At 34.0% G+C, this 4475-nt stretch overlaps 1 long non-coding RNA gene across 1 annotated transcript; it reads right to left on the bottom strand.

Moving 5' to 3' along the window:
* Nucleotides 1–216: 216 nt before the first annotated feature.
* On the bottom strand, nucleotides 217–1838 carry LOC113338292. The gene is made up of 2 exons (XR_003354714.1): nucleotides 1604–1838; nucleotides 217–1255 (listed from the first exon to the last, which is right to left on the bottom strand). It is a non-coding gene; the product is annotated as an uncharacterized LOC113338292 (long non-coding RNA).
* Nucleotides 1839–4475: the final 2637 nt, after the last annotated feature.

Here is a 4475-nt window from a genome sequence, read left to right as displayed (position 1 = left end):
GTGTTTGCCATCTGTTGGGTGATATGGGATGAAAGGAATATGAGAATTACGGCTGGCAAAAAATGCAGAAGCTCAGGAACCTTGATCAATGAAGTAAAGGAAAAAATATATCAATGGGGTTGAAACGAAAATTGGTTTAGATATTCATCTTTCAGGGATTTGATAACTCATGTAAACAATAATGGATTTTATTTGTGGTTGGCCGGGGACTTCAAGTTCTTGTAACGTTCTTTTTTTTAATCAACTTTAACATTTCTGCAATAAAAATAAAAATAAAAAACTTCCAAAATCAATGCAACGTTCCTTGTTTTTCATCAGAGCCCATATCTAACCAGGTCGAAACTTATCATGAGATTTATCGATGTTAAATATCATATATTTCAGACTCCCGAAGTTGACAAGGGTTTGAAGTGGAAGAAGGAACTCGCTCAGAAACTTCGATAGTACTGGGCAGGGAAGCAGCATCAAGTTCAAAGTAACCTTCAAGGACATCTTTTCATTCTAAACGAGGTAATGTGCGAGAATCTTAAAAGTTCATCAGACAGAATCTGGATTATAGCCATGCCATTGGCTATGGAAACCGGCTGGAATATGCGCACGAAACCTTTTATCTTAATTAATTTGGAAACCATAATTCCTATATCCTCTTATAATCTGACAGGACCTCCACAAATTCATACTCATACTTTAGTGTTTCGGTTCTTGTAGATGGCGAAATTACAACTTTTTTAGGATAGATCTTTTAAGTATTTTTGCCATCCTTTTCCAATATAATCCTATGAGAAAACGTACCGATACCTTCAAGGTTGGTTACTTGGTTATCACTATCACCATGTTCAAACTTCCAACAAGCAACGGGCAACCCACTAGTATCCCAAGCTGTCTCATCTTGGCTATCAGGAACAAAGTCCAACCAAATGAACTTTGCCTCAAAAGGTGAATAAAATTTTCTGATTAGTGCATAGAGTATGGGCGTGGCATCTAAATTGTCATGAATGGCCCATATCTGATCACCTGCTAAACATTGTTCACTCTTATCCCTATAGAAGTAATAAAAATCTGGATCGGGAACTTCAACTGATTCTTGATTCTGTTTCAGGCCCTTCTTCACTGAGGTCATCATCATCTGCTGCTACTTCAATTGCGTTCTTTTTGTATCTGTCATCTTTTTCGTGTCCCGGATTGATATTTGCAGCTTCTTTTCTTTGAGCATTTCCCTGGCCATTTTTTACCAAAACGACACTTGCAAAATTGTCTGATCCATAAAGAACATCTACTTAGTGCAATCCCTTGAAACTAAAAATACCCAACCCGTAGTTGGATCCAAAATAAGCAAAATAAATAAATTAGAAGTACACATAAGTAGATTAAAAAAAGATCTCATTTACTTCCTTGTTTCCTGCCTTGAAAAAGATTGAAGAGAACAAGCAATGCAGAATTTCAAGAAAGGGATATAATTGAAATTGTGAACAGTGAAGCATTAGTTTTCTGATCAATATATACTTTGATTCCCGCCAAATACCAATATCTCATCAGTCAAACCTTAAAGAAGAAGGAACAAATAAGAAAACCAAAATGAGTAAATGGGAAAAAGTAAACTTACTTGAAGAACACCTATTGGTACTCTTGATGATTTTATTTTATTACAACTCCTTGAGCACAGGTAAGATTTCATTACCATGTTTACTATTATCAGAAATATTCCAAAAACAAGATACTACTTATTTGATCGAAAAAATTAATAATAACAGAATAGAACAGAAAACTCAAACATTTGGAAATTGAAAATTTTAATTCTTGGATTTACATTCTCTACTTGGATTTTAATTCTTGATAGAGAATTCCGTTCCGCCGTGGAGTATGAATATATACTTAGAGCATCTCCAACGAGAACTTGGTCTGAATCCTACATGTAGCCCCTTTTTCACGGATGTTAATTTAAGGAGGTGAAAAAAATTCATTTCCAACCATTAAGGTTTTAACATATTTAGTGGTTAGAATGATTCAGAATTCTTGGTTTCACTTTGTTGAAGAACAAACCATTTATGGCCTTCCAGATGATCCAAAGGAGGCAAGCACCAATTCCAAAAGTTCTGTCTTGATCCTGGATCTGCAGATATTGACTTATTACCTTTCTTGATGGTTGACCCATGAATATTGGTGTATCTTTGGATAAGAGGAGAGGCAAGATTGACAGCTTTAGTGAAGTTGCAACAGAGGTGGTGATCACTGGATTCTTGTTGTTGAAGTAGCACAATAAAAAGGTAGGGAGATACATTAATATAGGCTATGCACAGCTTTAAGACAGAGAACAGATTTGCAATTTGACAACCATTACATCACTAAGTAGCATACTTAATCACTAACAAGTAACTTTGTATCACACCATCCTCGGTTTTACCAAAAGTATAATGTGAAAATCAGGTTGAAAAATCTAGCACCCATATTCACAAATCCTATAAGAACCTGAATCCAACAACAGTTCCAAATGATATAGTTTCATTTAATAATAAAAGTCTTACATTTGGAAAGAAGGCACAATTGGGGATACTCTCACAAATCGGGGATACTCAAGAAAAATAAAAATAAAAACATTATGAAATAATTTAGGAATCCCTTATCCAAATAATATTTTTGTAATAACCGTATATTTCTTTATTTCAGTCGGTATTGCCTTCAACTTACAAGCAATGCCGACTAAAACAATCGGTATTGGTTTCATAAAAATATCAATACCGACTGTTGCGGTCGGTATTGCTCTCAAACTTCATACCAATACCGACTGCTATCTAATATTTGACTCGAGTACCAGAATTCAATCTGAGTGTTGTTAGTGTTTTTTCGAGATTCAAACTGTTAGTGGGGATAGATAACCAGACGAGAGGAAAGCGTTTCCGTGTAAGAAATCAATCAACTTCATCTAATTTTTCATCCATTAAATCTTAGAGGGAAACATGTCCGTATAAGCAAATTTTGTTTTTTGTTTTTATCTTATCAGATCACATAAGAACTCAATTTTCATTATAGGACTAAATCAAATCAATCTAGCTAGTATGTTAACGATTCAGATCCAGCACATCAAAACATATGCTAGCATCAAAATAAGATCAAGACATATATTCACAAACATATGCTAGCATCAAAAGAAAATAAATAGGTGAAAAATCTCCTACCTATTACGCTTAAAAATCCAAGTTGTTAATATGAAATCGAGAAACATCAATAGAATTATTTTAAAAGGACACCCAAATAACCGGTGATGATTAGATTTGATGAAGTTTTTTTTATTTTTGATTTGGTGCACAATTGGGGATACCAAATTAGAATTCCCCTTAACCAAAATCCATCCCCATATAACCATTAGTATTCCCCAATTTGTGAGAGTATCCCCTAATTGTGCCTTCTTTAGAAACAGAAGCCTTATATTTAGGACGTTCCTGTTTCACTACAAGAAAGTGAGTCTGTTGCAACACCACTTCACCACACATCAACAAAGAGTGAGGCAATAGGTAGGTTTTAGCCTCACCACATAAAAGATGTGGCATTAAGTGAGACCTTTTACCACATCAATAAGCAGTCGAGGCAAAAAAGTAACCTTTTGCCTCATATAACTTTTAACTGTTGCAACAGGTCTATTTTATGCCACATTGATGCGGCAATGTATTAAAATAAAATAATTAATAAATTTTGATTCCCTTTTTGCCGCACCTGTGCTGCTATAATTATTTTTAAAAAATTAAAAAATTAAAATAATTATTATAAAAAATTAATAAATCAGTATAATTATTATGTAAATGGGACATCGATGGATGGCCCACCACTAACCGTCGAAACATTTCAGATTTTGGTGAGACTAAATTTTGTTTCTCTTACTGCCTCATATTCTCTTTTTAGTCTTACACACGAGATGCGACAATTTTGTTACCAAACTGTACGGTACCTAGGTGTACACACGAGGTACAATTTGTAAGCAAGATTCCATAACCCATTAGATTGATTTGTTTCTAAGATTAATTAAAAAGAGAATTGTACGTTACTTGATGTGATTCACACACGTCCATGAACTAAACCCCCGTTACTTGACGGAGAAAACCAAGAAAAGACGGAAAAAAACGAAAAAAAGAACCAGTAAACTTTGAGTTTGTAGAAGTCTCTCTGAACAGTAGAACAATGAACTGCTTACAAGGGGTTCTTTGTTTGCCGAAAATTGAGGTATGTTTTTATAATTTTGTTAAAGTTCGATAAGTTCTAAATCTATATTGGGTATAAATTCGTAGATTTAGATTTGGGTTTGTTTCTTGTTAGGGCAGAGAGCTATTTTCATCCCAAAATCCTTTTTTTGTTTGTTTGTTAGTGTTTGATTTTTGATGTTCTTGAAATAATTGATCTTATTCTTATCCGATCAATTATTTCAATCTTGTTTAACATCAAATTGCATTTACTTGATCTTATTCTTATCCGAGCAGTAAAAAGAA

Source organism: Papaver somniferum, chromosome 1, assembly GCF_003573695.1.
Source record: "Papaver somniferum cultivar HN1 chromosome 1, ASM357369v1, whole genome shotgun sequence".
In the NCBI taxonomy this organism is placed as follows: Eukaryota; Viridiplantae; Streptophyta; class Magnoliopsida; order Ranunculales; family Papaveraceae; genus Papaver; species Papaver somniferum.
The sequence above is the reverse complement of the archived record's forward strand: the minus strand, read 5'-3'. Positions and strand labels throughout refer to the sequence as shown.